We start from the raw sequence: 16,146 nt of genomic DNA, 5'->3' as shown, positions 1-16,146 counted from the left end.
ATGGTGTTTTTCTTTTAAGACTTAGACTATGTCTCTCCATTCTCTTAGCCTGGAGAGTTTCTGATGAGAAGTCAACAGTCATTCTAATTAGAAATTCTTGGAAGTTAACTAGGTACTTCTCTCCTGCACATTTTAGGATTTTTTCTTTATATTTTACTCTTGAAAATTTGACTAAAATGTGTTGTGGTGAAGATCTTTTCTGATCATGTCTATTAGGAGTTTATGTGCTTCCATTACTTTCCTTATTTCTTCAAAATAGAGAAATTTTCTGCTATTATTTTATGTCATAAGGCTTCTAATCTATTGTGTCTTTCCACACCTTCAGGGTCTCCAAAGACACATGTTCAGTTGTTTGATGGTGTCTCCTAAACCTTGAACACTATTTTTGGTGTTTCTAAATTTTTTTTCTGAGATATTTCCAAATATCTATCTTCTAGCTAGGATATTGTTTATTCTGCCTCACTGAGTCTGTTATTAAGGTTTTCCACAGTATTTTATTAAAGGATTTATTTATTTGAGAGACAGAAATGCAGGCAGAGAAAAAGAGGGAGAAACAGAGAGATCTTCCATCCACTGGCTCACTCTCCAGATGGCTATAACAGTCAGAGCTGAGTTGATCTGATGTAAGCAACAGAAGATTCTTCTGGGTCTCCCATGTAGGTGCAGGAGCCCAAGCACTTGAGCCATCTTCTGCTGCTTTCCCAGGTCATTAGCAGAGAGCTAGATTCGAAGAGGAGCAGCCAGGACATGAACTGGTGCCAAAATGAGATGCCAGCACCACAGGTGGAGGCTTAATCTACTATACCACAGCACTGGTGACTTCCACTGTATTTTTTGTTTGATGTACTGAATTCCTCATTTCTAAAATTTGTTTGATTTCTCTTCAATATCTTTACCTCCTGTCAGAATTCCTCATCCATGACATGTATGGATTTCTTTAACTCATGTACTTGCCTCTTTGCATTTTTGAGTAATCTTATGATTATTCATTTGAATGTCTTTTCCAGCATTTAATCAATCCCTTTGTCTTCACATTTTAATATTGAAGTGTTATTGTGTTCCTTTTGGGAAGTCATATTTTCCTCTTGGTTCTTGTTTCTTATATTTCTATGTTTATTTTTTGGCATCTGTGGAAAAACTTGTTCATTTTCTCCTCTGAGAGTTTTCATCTTTGAAATATGCCTCTGTGGCTTACTAGAGTGTCTGTTCCTTCAGAAGACATCCAGAGAAGTGTACTATGTGGGGCCAAGGAGCTCCAGCCAGTGTTTAAGGGCAGGGCAAGAGTCCAGAGTGACATCCAAGTTGAGCATGGTAGATCTCTATTGTCAGCATGGTATGATGTCAGAAGGGTATGATTGCATCAGCTGGCACATTGATAACCTGAGTGTAGGATCCCTTTTAATAATCAGGTGGAAAATTTACCTAAGACTTCAAGGCCAGGACCTGTTTCTCAAACTGATTAGTTTTATCAAATGGGCAGTCTGAATCTCACACTTATCATAATTTCACTTTTGTCTCGCTAAAAAATTCAATATTTAGACACTGAAAATTTGATAACATGTATCAATATTTAGACACTGAAAATTTGATAACATGTATCCCTGTCTACTTTTATTGTAGCTCATTATGTTATTCTTCCTTATTTCATTTTGCCTTTTTTACATTTTCTTTTCAGTCATTATGGTGTATGCACCATATTTGCTTGTCTCCTTAAAACTCAGGAGATGTATTTTGGGTGGGTAATGCCATAGGTTTAAAAAAAAAAAACTAGTCAGAGAAATGCCATTAACTTAATGGAAAGCAAAGAGAGAGATTCTATCATTATTAACTCATTCATTTCTCAGACTCTCACAAATACCTGCCAATGAACCTCTTCTAGCAGTCCAGAATCACCAAACCTCAATTTCATTTTTTAAAATTTATTTATTTTTATTTGAGAGGCAGAGATAGAGAAAAGAAATCTTTCATCTACTGTTTCACTCCCCAAATGCTCACAACAACCAAGGCTGGGCCAGGCTGAGACCAGGAGCAAGGAACTCAATCCATATCTCCCACATGTGGCAGACACCCAAGTATTTGAGCCATTATCTTCAGTGTCATAGGTACTTTCATCTAGCTCAGAACTTTGTTTCATCAATTAGTCCCTCTTTCTCTCTTCAATATCTTCAAGTGGCTCCTTTCTATTTATTCCATGTTCAATCGTAAATATTTCTCTCTTGCTTTTGTACACAACCACATATCCTTCCTCACAGCTTTCCTTTACTGATGGTAAATTTTCTAATTCCCAGTAACTTATCCAATTTTGCTTCTATCCTCCCCCAGCATGATTCTTGAACTTTATTGGCCATTGTCATCACTGCCTTCCACTTTGCCAAATACAGTGGAATAAAAATTCCAGCATGACACTGTCAAATAGTCTTTCTTTCATAAAACATTGCCCTCCTCTGACTTCTATGACATCATCTTAAATAAAAGGGATTATTTTCCAGTCTCTTTCACTGAAACTTTTCACTCTGTTCATCCCAGAAAAGATTCTATAATAGACCCCTCTTTTCATCATACATTTCTTCCTCAGTGTTCCAATCTATTCCCATAAATTGATATGGATAAATGAGTCCCAAATTAGAACCTCTAATATCAGATATTTCTTCTGAACTTCACCATATCTAATAACCCATCATAATCTCTATTTGATGTCTGCTTTTTTGTGAGTCATGTCTTGAAAAACGAAACTATCCTATTTCTAATGCCAGCACCTCTTCTAGCAATCCAGAACCACCAACCTCAATTTCATTTTTTGAACTTATTTACTTACTTATTTTTATTTGAGAGGCAGAGATAAAGATTTTTTCCATCCACTGATTCGCTGGTTTACTCCCCAAATGCTCACAACAACCAGGACTGGGCCAGGCTGAAGCCAGCAACAAAGGCCTGTGTATATAATAGGACTCCAATACAAATTTTCAGCATTGAGGCTTGAGTGAGCTACACTGGTTGGCAATACTCTCTGCTTTTGATCACACATCAATTCTAAGAGGGTAGTAAACTCTTAGGACATGAGAGGCTTCTGGAACCCTGCCAGACTCTGTACCACACCAAAGGAAGAGTCCTTTGGCCAATTTTGATCTCTGACTGATCCATAATCTTTACAGTTTCCATTGAGTTCTGTAAGTCTCTCTAGTGAATGCTTAGGGCTGAAGGTGGTTTGGTGGGACCCTCAAGACTGCAATTTGTGTCAAAAGTGAGGGAAATCTTAGGGACTGTGTTCTTGCAACCTTGCAGATTGCTAACTCTGAATGAAATGAAATTATTCTATATCATTGAAGCTCATATTAATGGCAATTTTGACAAAGAACTTACTATTTGTGGTAAATAATGAGCAATTTTGTTCTTACACATTACTGACCTGCCAATTATACATTTTATCACCATTAAAAATTATCAAATAAGTATATACTTCTAAGAACCTAGTCCTTGTTTTATTGAAGATATATTTCACTATTTTATATGGAGGACATTACCATAGGATCTACCCAAACATCCAATTTTTATGCACAATTGAAATGAATTACACTATTGTAAATATTGTGTTTTTCTATAAGATAATGATGAACTTGGAAAAATTGTGGTATCCAGGCCAGGGTCCTGCAAACATGACAAAATTTTTATAAGTAGCAAATGATATCCCTCCTGCCTTTTACCGTATTTGGAAAACATTTAGATTTCAACAAGTCAAGTTTGGGAGTCTATGTCATGTCCTGGAACACCTGGAGAAGTCATGGGATAAAGATTAGTTGATTGCTGCAGTTTTAGTTCCAGTAAAAATATTTTTTTTAAGTTTAATTAAACTACAATCAGTGCTCTATTCTTGCTCTACAGCAATGACACTCAACAGCATGTGATTTTGTCCCCAGGGACATTTGGTGATATCTGGAGACATTTTTTGGTTGAAACAGTAAGGTGGAGAGATGCTACTGTTATCTCATGGGTAGATACCAGACTTGCGGCTGGTAAACATCAACAATGCACAAGACACTGCCTAAAACAAAGAAGTTGCTGACCCCAGATGTCAATAGCGCTTGGCTGAGAAAACCTGTTCTAGAGAAAAGTTATATTATCTGTGCAACTGAAGGTTTGTCGCTGAGATATGTATAAGAGAATTCTATTGATCTTTATAAAGATATCACTATTTTTCCCACATTTAAAGAGACAACCATGCCAACAAACCCAAAGCAGATACCATCTCTGGTTTGAAGTAAAATCTTTAGGTCTTTAAGCCACATAGAGCCTATCCACTAGTATCCCCTGGGGAAACAGAAACTGATTTCTCGAGCTCTTCTTCCAGATATTCTTGATCAATATGTTTAGTTAGGTCCTAAGACTCTCTGTATATTATCAGCTCACCCAGAGATTCTAAAGAGAAGCCAATTTGAGAACTACTGACCTACAGAAATATCTAGGTCATTTGTGTCATTTTAAATTTGTGTTAAAATCACAAATTATACAGCCTACCCTAGAAACATGGACTCAGAATTCCCAAAAGTGAGACCTGCAAAGTTGTATTTTTAAATTTTAATTTATTTTTATTACTTTTACTTGAAAGGCAAAGACATAGAAACACAATGGTCTTTCATCCGTTGATTCATTCCCCACATGGCAGCAAAAGACAAGGCTGGATCAGCATGAAGCTAAGAAGCCAGAACTCAATCTGGGTGTCCTTTGTAAATAGCAGGGATGTTAAGTACTTGGCCCATCACCTGACATTCCCTAGGGTGTTCATCAGCGCAAAGCTAGCATTAGAAATGTAGCTGGAACCAAACTCAGAGGACATAGGTAACCCAAGAGATGAAAGAGATGTCTTAAATGTTGTACTTGATGCCCCCAACCCTGAAGACTCTCATCAGGCACATTTGGGAAACACTGGCCAAAAGAGTATCTAAAAAATCAGATTCTATGATGATGACTTATAGAGCATGCAGCATCCTATGATGAGAATGGAACAACTGAAAAGCAAAAAAAAAAAAAAAAGTTAAAAATACAAATTTGTCCCATAAGTTCCAAAAGATCTAGGACCATTAATTTCTCAGAACATAAAAGGAATCAAAGTGTCACAGCCTAGCATGTAATAAACTTCTTGACCTCTGGTTCTGTTCTAAATGCACTTTAAGTTTTAGGGCTTTTTAAATCTTAAGTGCCTGTATTGCTTATTCTATTTCAGAGATGGGGAGATACAGAAAACAAAGATACCCCCATCTTCTGGTTTACTCCCTAGATGTCCAGGAGTCAAAAACTCAACAGAGTTCTTCAAGGTGAATGGCAGGTAAACTATCGCCTACTGCTTCCCACAATATGCAATAGCAGGAAACTGGAATCAGAAATGGAGCCAAGAATCAAACCAGGCACATGGAATGAGGACATCCTAATTGCTTGGCCAAATGCAGGTTCCATAAATGCAATTTATAGAGGGAAATACCATTTCCCTTCCATGGATGTTGTAAAAAGAGTTTTTCCAGCCACTGCTTTGGATTCTATGTACAGTTTTAAGAACATTAATATAGGCCAGTGCCACGGCTCACTAGGCTAATCCTTTGCCTGCGGCGCCGGCACCCCAGGTTCTAGTCCCAGTCGGGGCGCCGGATTCTGTCTCAGTTGCTCCTCTTCCAGTCCAGCTCTCTGCTGTGGCCCGGGAAGGCAGTGGAGGATGGCCCAAGTGCTTGGGCCCTGCACTCACATGGGAGACCAGGAGAAGCACCTGGCTCCTGGCTTTGGATTGGCACAGAGAGCCGGCTGTGGCGGCCATTTGGGGGGGGGTGAACCAATGGAAGGAAGACCTTTCTCTCTGTCTCTCTCTCTCTCACTGTCTAACTCTGCCTGTCAAAAAATAAAAAATAAAAAAATTAAAAATTAAAAAAAATTAATATATTGATCAATGCAGATGATGAAGAAAGACAAACCAAGGACCTTACGTGTTTAATCCTTTGCCAGAGTTGAATTCATTCAAAATTCATATTCCCAGGTTATCTTATTGTATTTGACACATAAACTCAGCCTTGAATTTACTCCTGCTAATATTTCTGGCTCAAGCACTTCAGAGGCAGCTCAGTGTTGATGAGTATCTAGACAGCTCACTTGTGTCAGGCTCTCTGCTGTATGATAAAAATTCCATAAGCGAGCCATATTTCATAAACAGTGGGGAGGCCAAGTGCTGGCCAGCCACAGAAAATAAACTAATAATTTAGAGGCCAGCTGTTTCATAAAGCTGTAAAGAAAGAAGGGGACAATACTTGTTGAAAACACTGTTGTTGGTCTTCAGTATGTGATCAATTAAGACCCACAGTCTCAGAATAGAAATGATAGAAGCTATCATATAACTCAACCTCCAGAGATTCAAAAATATTCACTACATCAACCAGTTCAATAGTACCAAATCTGGTTACATGACAGATATCCTGGGAAGGTTGGTTTTGTTTGGTTTTGTTTTTAAGTACAAATTCATGGTACTCAGCTCTGCTGTACTAAAATTTGCAGAAGTAACAGAATCTATAGATTAAGGCTGTGGTTTCCATCTGTGGGTAGCTTTTTAAATATCTAATTATATTGTTATAAGAATAATTCTCCATAACTTCCAGCCGTTGGTTCTGGCTCAACCACCTGAGGCCCATCTTGTGTTCATTTTTCTCAGTTAAGGTCTGCAATATTGCCTCTGTTCAACATATGATATGATATTGAGTCATTTGCTTCCCATTTATAGCCGACTAGAAATGCAACATTCTAGTACTCTGTTTCTATTAATGCAACCTATCTCTTCCACTTACTTACTAAACTGATCTTACCTTAGATCACAATGCCTCCTTACAATCATTTTATATTCCCATTATGATATTCCTCTCCCACTTCCTGACAGACTAGTCAATGTCTTTACTTAACAGTCTAAGTCCTCCCTCCACCCCTTTACTCTTAGTTGAAGATAACATATTCATAATCCATGTAGAAAATTCAGAAATTCAGGCCTATGATGTCCATTCTCACCAAATTCACATCTGAGCACAATATATATATATGAATTTCTAAATCATAACCACACATATCAGAGACCTTACCTAGTAGCAAGTTTTGCTAATTAAGTCAAGTGCATAAGCTTTCAGGATGCACAAAGAGTGAGACATCTAGAAAATCTTGCATGGTTCTCAAGGCTCTTGCTTTCCATATTGGACAGGAGCCATCTGGCTCAGAAGAATATATGATGTCTCTAAGTGAGGTCTGTGGGTCAACTTATACAATTTGGATGACTCAGCCATGGAACATCTCCATTTTATTCCCCCAGAGAGTTGTGAACCTTATGTGACAATTTTCATGTCTCATAAATCCATAGATTCTAGATGCATTTAACATGTGCAATTCTAAGGCAAGACAACCTATATTCCTTAGGGCAGGCATTTGGTGCAGTCATTAAGACAGTGCGTACTGGAGTGCCTGAGTTTAAATCTTGTCTCTGCTTCTGATCCAGCTTCCTGCTTGATGTCCACTCCTAAGATGCAGATGATGGCTTAAATACTTGGGTCCCTGAAACCCATGTGCAAGACCTGGATTGGGTTCTGAGTTTCTGGCTTCAGCCTAGCACATCTCTGGCTGTTTCAGGCATTTAGGGAGATGAGCAATCTCTCTCACTCTTGCTCTCACTTTTGCTCTTACTCTGTCTCTCAAATAAAATAAAAATAAATTTTAAACATTTGGAAATAAATAAAAGGTATTACATAGATAAAGACTCTGGTCCTAAAAGAAAAGGACCTATTACCATGTTTACAAGAAGCTCAGACTGGGCTATCTTCCTTACTTTCTTTCACTCAGAAGAATCACCCTGGTAATCAGGGCAGAAATGAACCATAGATCTATTGCATCTACTCCTTCCCAACAATTATACACATATTTCCTCATCATAGAGAAAGAAGTCCTGCTTCTCACTAATCAGGTGCTCTAAATTATCATTCCCTCAGCTATACTCTTTCATCAATGAATGTCCTCTTATATGGCTTTGCTTTTCTTCATATTTATCATGTATTCTTTTCTCATTTTAAAATATTTCTTCTTATCTGAGAGACAAGAGACAGAAGGAGAGAGAGAAAGACATATACAAAGACAGAAAGACAGAAAGAACATTCACATCTGCTGGTTCACTCCCAATGCCTGCAAGGGCCAAGACTGTGCTGGGGATGGAGCTCTAAACTAGGATTGCAATCCAGGTCTCCCACATGGATGGGAGGAATTCAATTACTTGTCATCACTGCTGCTCTCCCGGATATGCATTAACAGGATTCTGCAGCCAGGAGCCAGAACTAGGCATCAAACACAGGTAATGTGATGTGGGACATGAGCATCTTAACTGCTAGTTTAAATGCTCACTCCCTTTTAATATTTTATTAGGCCTTCTGCTACAGCTTTAACACCTTCATGCCTTCCTAAGCATCTTCTCCTTAACCTACAGGCCTTCAAAAGGTTCATGGAAAATTAACTTTATGAAAAAAACCATGCATGACCTTCAATTGCTTGTACCAAATGAAACATCTTTTAATTCCAATTATATAAGCTCATTGAAATAGCCTGATAAAAATATACTCATTCTCATTTAAACTATTTATTAGAATGCCTGCATCCCATACACAGTGTCTGGATCACGTCCTGGCTATTCTGTGATTTTGATCCAGCTTCTTGCTAATGTACCTGGAAGGCAGCAGATTATGGCCCAACCTGGGATCCTGCCCCCCGCCCCATGTGGGAGGCCTAAATGGAGTTTCTTACCCTTGGCTTCTACCTGGTCTATCCCTAGCGGTTGCTGGCATTTGAGGCATGAACCTGAAGATGGAATATATCTCTTCACCTCTCTGCAACTCTCTTCCAAAAAAAAAACCTATTCCTAGAGATAGTAGTTCCTCTGACTTTACTTAGAACTAAAAGTCTTGCCAATTGCTTAGACCTAAGAAGAACTATTATCTCTAATATGTGGCATTTGCATGTTTCCTGAGCCATAGAAAACACTTTTAGCTGTCTGCCGAGTATTTCATCTGGTTATCCTACAGAGGCCTAAACCTCAGAATACCTATAAATAAAATTGTCGTCTCTAGTTTCCAAGTATTTCCAAGGTGCTTTCCCCACTTTAATGTGAATTGAGCATACATATCTAGATGTGGAAACTGGAAATTTAAAAAAATGAACATTTCTACACTGAAAGTGACAATCGGCAAGTACCATTATTTGTATCTCCAAAATAATAGTCAAATCTATTTTATTTCTACCCTCAACAATAGTACATTCATGTGAGATCAATAGCTACATTTAATCAAGACATAACCAAACTCCAGGTCTCCATATTTTCTAGTCATCATAAGAAACTTTATTGGGGTTGGTGCTGTGGCATAGCAGGTTAAGCTGCCGCCTGCAGCACTAGCATCAATATGGGCAATGGTTCGAGTCCCAGATGCTCTACTTCTGATCCAGCTTCCTGCTAATGCACCTTTGAAAGCACAGAGATGGTCCAAGTGCTTGGACCCCTGCACCCAAGTAAGAGACCCAGATCAAGTTCCAGGCTCCTGACTTTGGTCTGGCCCAGCCCTGGACATTGTGACCATTTGGGAAGTGAACCATTGAATGCAAGACTTCTCTCTCTCTAACTCTGCCTCTCCCTCTCTGTAACTCACCTTTCAAATAAATAAGTAAATCTTTAAAAAATAAAGAAATTGTATCAATTCCTGAAGTCAGAATATACTAAATCTAACATGCTTTCTTAATCTACCATTCAGAAAACTTGTCTTGAAGAAAATGAACCAGTAATGTGGTAACACTATCTTCTCTATGACATTATTTGAATATTATTTTTTTAACTTTTATTTAATGAATATAAATTTCCAATGTACAGCTTATGGATTACAATGGCTTCCCCCTCCCATAACTTCCCTCCCACCCGCAACCCTCCCCTCTCCCACTCCCTCTCCCTATCCATTCACATCAAGATTCATTTTCAATTCTCTTTATATACAGATGATCAATTTAGTATATATTAAGTAAAGATTTCAACAGTTTGCACCCACATAGAAACACAAAGTGAAACATACTGTTTGAGTACTAGTTATAGCATTAAATCAAAATGTACAGCACATTAAGGACAGAGATCCCACATGAAAAGCAAGTGCACAGTGACTCCTGCTGTTGACCCAACAAATTGACACTCTAGTTTATGGCACCAGTAACCACCCTAGGCTGTCATCATGAGTTGCCAAGGCTATGGAAGCCTAGCAAGTTCGCCGACTCTGATCATATTTAGACAAAGTCATAAAAGACAGGGTGAGGATAGTAACCAATGATCCTAAGAGTGGCATTAACCAGCATTAAGTGGGGAAGAGGACCATCAGTACACACAGGTTGGGAGTAGAGCCATTGGTGGCAGAGTAGAGGTTATGATTACAAAGGAATGAGGCCCATTTGAATATTATAAGACTTCTCGGGGCCGGCGCCATGGTACACTAGGTTAATCCTCTGCCTGCGGCACCAGCATCCCATATGGGTGCTGGTTCTAGTTCTGGTTGCTCCTCTTCCAGTCCAGCTCTCTGCTGTGGCCTGGGAAAGCAGTGGAGGATGGCCCAAGTGCTTGGGCCCCTACACCCGCATGGGAGACCAGGGAGAGGCACCTGGCTCCTGGCTTCGGATTGGCACAGCTCCGTTCATCATGGGCATTTGGGGAGTGAACAACGGAAGGAAGACCTTTCTCTCTGCCTCTTTCTCACTGTCTGTAATTCTGTCAAATAAATAAATAAATAAATATTTTTTTTAAAAAAAGAAAAAGACTTCTCATTTGCTTTGTTATTGGTGGTGGTGTTACTTTTGTCTTAATGCCAATTCTTACCCATAGCCATAAAGTCTGATCCTCAGTTCCCTTGGTGATATTTTAATACAAGATTTGGCACAGGGTGGGAGGGCAATATATGAAGATTTGTTTGAAACTCTGATAAATAACTTGAGCAGGTCAAACTTTGGATACAAAAATCTTTCTATCATAGTCAAAAGTTATAATTTTTGCACCACAGAAATATTTAGGAGCCTAATTTTCAGAAATCCCTAACAATTTCTAAATGGTTAATAATCTGTTCAACCGAATTTATGTTATTTTACTTAAATGGTGATACATATTCATTAAGAAAAATGTAGTCAGTAGAAAAGTAGAAAGAAAAAAAGAGCTGTTGATAGTCCCAGGCTTGCAGATAACCACTTTATCAGTGTCCTCCAGAGAAATTGAACCAAAAATATAGTTGGTAGCTAGGTGGGTAGATAGGTATAGACTTAAGGAATGGGCTCACAACTGAGGAGGCTGGTAAATCCCAAATCCATGGAGCTGGTTTGTGGGCAGAAAAGTCAGGAAAGCATTGAGGTTTCAGTCATTTGTACAAAATTTGTAAGGTAGATCTGTATGCTAGAAACCTAGTGTGAGTTGATATTGAAAACTTCAGGCAGAATTTCTTCTCTTGGTAACAATGGTTTTTGTTTTTGAGCCCTTCAAATGACTGTGTAAGGCTTACCCACATTATCACATGTGATTTCTTTTATTTAAAGTCCATTGAGGCCGGCGCCATGGCTCACTTGGCTAATCCTCCGCTTGCAGCGCTGGCACCCCAGGTTCTAGTCCCGGTTGGGGCGCTGGGTACTAGTCCCAGTTTCTCCTCTTCCTGTCCAGCTCTCTGCTGTGGCCCAGGAGGGCAGCAGAAGATGGCCCAAGTGCTTGGGCTCCTGCACCTGCATGGGAGACCGGGAGGAAGCACCTGGCTCCTGGCTTCGGATCGGCGCAGTGCCAGCCGAAGCGGCCATTAGGGGAGTGAACCAACAGAAAGAAGACCTTTCTCTCTGTCTCTCACTCACTATCTATAACTCTACCTATCAAGTAAAAAAAAATAAAAAATAAAATTGAATCATCACAGCTCCAAAATACAACCACAGCAACAGATAGATTAGTATTTGACTGATTAAAGGATATTATAGACTAGTCAACTTGACACATAAAATTAACCATCACAACCATATAACAATTCTTTCCAGTCTTTTTCCAGGCATAAGCAATAAAATTAACCATCACAACCATATAATACTTCCTTTCAGTCTCTTTCTAGGCATAACAGGAGCACACATATGAGAGCTATGATAATACATAACAGAAAGAAAAACCTTTTAGGAGGAGAATTCTTATATCAAATTAAAGAATCATCTCAGTACTTAAGAGCTAATATTTTTTAATTTCATTCATATGTTGTTGTGAAAGAAAATACCAAAATCTGCACATTCTCAGGGATGTGTTTAATTTTGGCAATTTGATTATGTTACTTGGGTTCATAAATAACTCTTGGGACAAACTGGAATTTATACCCAACTGATGGCCTTCAAAGCACTTCAAGTTCTCTGTTTTCCAAGATTCATTCTTAGAGTTCTCTGAAGCACATGGAATATTCTACCCAACCTAGTTATATGACTACCAAAATAATGGAACACACAAACTATAATATTCAAATATGCTCACAGCAAGGCATTCTTTCTACTCCTTCTGATTCCCATCTCCTTTTTTGAAAATTACCTCTGTTAAGATGAGATGTACTTCCACCAATATTCTTTTATTTCTTTTATACTTATTTCTTTTCTGAAAATTTGTTTTGGTATCTTAGGTGCCAATAAATACTTACTAATGGAAAAAGAGAAACTATATTCTGACTACTTCAAAATCATAGTACCTTTCTGTAGAAGGATGTCTATTACTCATACAAGTAGAGGTTTTAGGTAGGCTGTCTGAGAGGCTTGTTGGTCTTGCTTACATGACATTTATGGCCACAACACTAAATGAGCTCACTAAGGAAGTAAATGTAGACACAGAAAATAAGAAGTGGGAAAGTTGAACCCTAAGGTTTTATAGCATTATAGACATGAAGAGAAACTACCAGAGATGATTGAGAATAATTAGCCAATTAGGTTGGAGGAAAGCATCCCAAAAACAAAGGGGAAAAGTTATTAAGGAAGTGTGTGTCAAATGCAAGTGATCCCTGTGTTAAACGATGTGATCAGGCCAAATGAATGGGCATTGACTACTGAATTTGGTAATGATCACTAGTGATGGCTCATACAAGAGGGGTTTCCCTGTAACAGTGTAAATGAAATCCTGATTGGAAATGATTCCTGAGAGAATAGGCAGAGAGAAATTGAATACAGTGAGTAAATTACTTCAAGTTCTGCTGTTAAGGAAAGCCAAGAAATGGAGTTTTTGCTGAAGGAGAAAGTATGAAGGGAATGTCCATTTGCTTGTTTGTTTGAAATCTATGAGAATAAACAGAAAGAGAAATTTTGATGACAAAATGATGATGCAGAAAGAAAAGAAGACATGACGTATATCTTTAGGTAGGCAGGAAGAGACAGAATCTAGTTCCCAAGTGAAGGACTTAAACTGGATAAGAGCAGGGATAACGTATTCATAATAACAGTAAAGAAGGCACAATCCAGGGACAGATTATTATAAACAGTAGTCACTATACTCAAGGAAATTTACATGAAGAAGATATTGGTTGAACTACTAGGACTAGAAGTACTAGAGCTAGACAGTGGTAATAGAGAACATTCCAAATAAAAAAATAATCCTTTTGTCATGGCAAGATAGAAGAAACTTGCTTCTCTCTTTTCCACCCAGTGTTTACAAGTATAAACACTGGAAGTAATATGAGGCAACCAAAGGAGTATTCAGAAAGGTGGAAAATGGAAGTCCCAGGACTAGAGAAATAGCATTAGTGGCAAGGCATCCCACAGTCAACCAATCCACTGAAGAAGGTATACTCTTTCCTGCTTTCCAACCTAGCAATAGAAGGTGGTAGTGTAGGCTCCTTTCTCACCTGGATGGTAAAAAACGTCCATTAACAAAAACACACAAAGCCTGCAGTCACCAAACCTAGCACTGGAAATGGGAGCCCTAGTAATAGAGAGCCAGGGAAAGTGTTTGACATACACACACACACACACACACACATTTCCTTATCTAGAAACATTGTAATTTACAGGGTGATGGAGTGGGGGTAATGATACTCATGGAGGGTATCCCTTTAATCTTATTCCAAAAGCCGATGTCCATACAGCTTAGACTCCTCCCAACTCAATAAGAGGCGCAGGGATAAGTAGGGACATCACAAAGTGGATTACCACTACACCAGCACCTACCACGGAAGCCTATTTTTCTAGATTGGAATAAAACTCATGTCCCCTTCCTAGAGCCTCCGGGCATCCTGCCCAGGGGAAGCTCCTTCTGCTCTCTCAGGTGTCACTAGCAAGAGACATGGGAAGTCCCAGAATAAATTAAGCAGACCAAAATAGTATCACAAAGGTTCTGAAAATTAAATTTTCACCAGAAGCACTGCCCACAAATGTAGTCCAGGAATTGGAAGATAAACCTAAATAGAGTGAAATAAATAAATAGAGCTAAAATAAAAGACTTAAAAGGACTTAGTGTCTTCTCACATAACAGCAAAATACCTAGGATACGAATGACTAAAACACAATAGAGAGGAGGCACTGAAGTATAACAATCATTTTCAGGTACAGCAAGAACTTAAATACAGAAAAGGGATGTCACAAGAAAGAAAATGTACAGATAATAATTATAAGACACAGAGCCAGAATTTTTTCTAAGATATTATTCTAAGAACTTAATATAGATTAACTCTTGTGTTTAAAAATTCTATCAGTTGAGTACTGTTCTTACTATCTTTTTTCAGATGTGCAGACTGAGACATGTGGAGATTAGTCAACCTGAGCTAACCACCCAGCACATAAGTGATGGTGTCAGGATTTGCAAACCAGCAGTCATGTTCTTCACATTCACTCCATATCACCACCCTACATTTTATGATGAGATATCAAATAGGTTAAAGGTGCTTGTGAAAGGACATGGCTACATTTTTAAGAAATCTAAATGTTATTCTGTAGACAAATAATTATATAACCAAATCTGTGTTTTAAAAAAATACTCTAGAAATAATAAGAAGTATTAGTTATAGGAAGAAAGACCAAAATAAGAAAAGTACATAAAGGCCACAATAAGCAAAGCAAAGGATATTAAGATTTTAAACTAGACAAGTGATAGAAGAAATACTATTACTGGAGTAAAAATGGTCTTTAGAAAGATGAAATAATAATCCTAAAATTTTATGTGGTTAATATTAAAAATTCAAGATTCAGAAAGCAAAAACTGACAGAACTTCAAGGAGAAATAGACAAACATACAATTATAGCCAGGGATTTCAACAAACCCATCTCCATGATCTATAGAACAGCTAGACAGAAAGTCATTAATGACACTGAAGAATTGAGCAATACTGACAACCAATTTGTGTTTCTAAAATTGGCATTAATAGAGCTCTCCAACCAGGAACTGCAAAATATTTAGGATTCAGAAGACTTAACAAGATAGGCCATATGGTGAGCCATAACAGAAGTCTCAATAAATTAAAGAGGATCAAACCACATAACTATATTTTATGACAGCAATTAAGGGTAAGTGTGTGCCTTAGCAGTTAAGACATTAGTTAACATATCCACATCCTATATCAAAGTGCCTGTGTTCAATTCCCAGTTCTGGTTTCCTGCCAATTTGGAGATGGGAGCCACCCCCCACCTTCTGCCTGTCAAACAAATAAAATAAATTTAAAGGGACAGGCATTGTGGCAAGGCAGGTAAAGTCACTGCTTGCAACACTGGCATTTCATATGGGTGCCAGTGGAGGCCAGCTGCTCCATTTCTGAACCAGCTTCTTGTTAATGTGCCTGGGAAAGCAGTGGGAGATGACCCAAGGGCTTGAGCCCTTGCACCCATGTAGAGGGACCCAGAAGATATTCCTGGCTCTTGGCTTTGGTCTGGCCCAGCCTTAGCCATTTCAGACATTTGGGGAGTGAACCAGTGAATGGAAGATCTCTTTCTCAGTCTCTCCTTCTCTCTCTCTCTCTCTCTTTCTGTATCTCTGCCTTTCAAATAAATGAAATAAATCTTTAAAATTTTTTTGCAATTATAACCTTTTAATGAAAATAAAAGCAACATAACTACTGGAATTTGTGGAATGTTGTGAAAAACAATGCTTAGAGAGAA

This window comes from Lepus europaeus, chromosome 11, assembly GCF_033115175.1.
Source record: "Lepus europaeus isolate LE1 chromosome 11, mLepTim1.pri, whole genome shotgun sequence".
Classification (NCBI taxonomy): domain Eukaryota; kingdom Metazoa; phylum Chordata; class Mammalia; order Lagomorpha; family Leporidae; genus Lepus; species Lepus europaeus.
Note: the sequence above shows the minus strand (reverse complement) of the source record.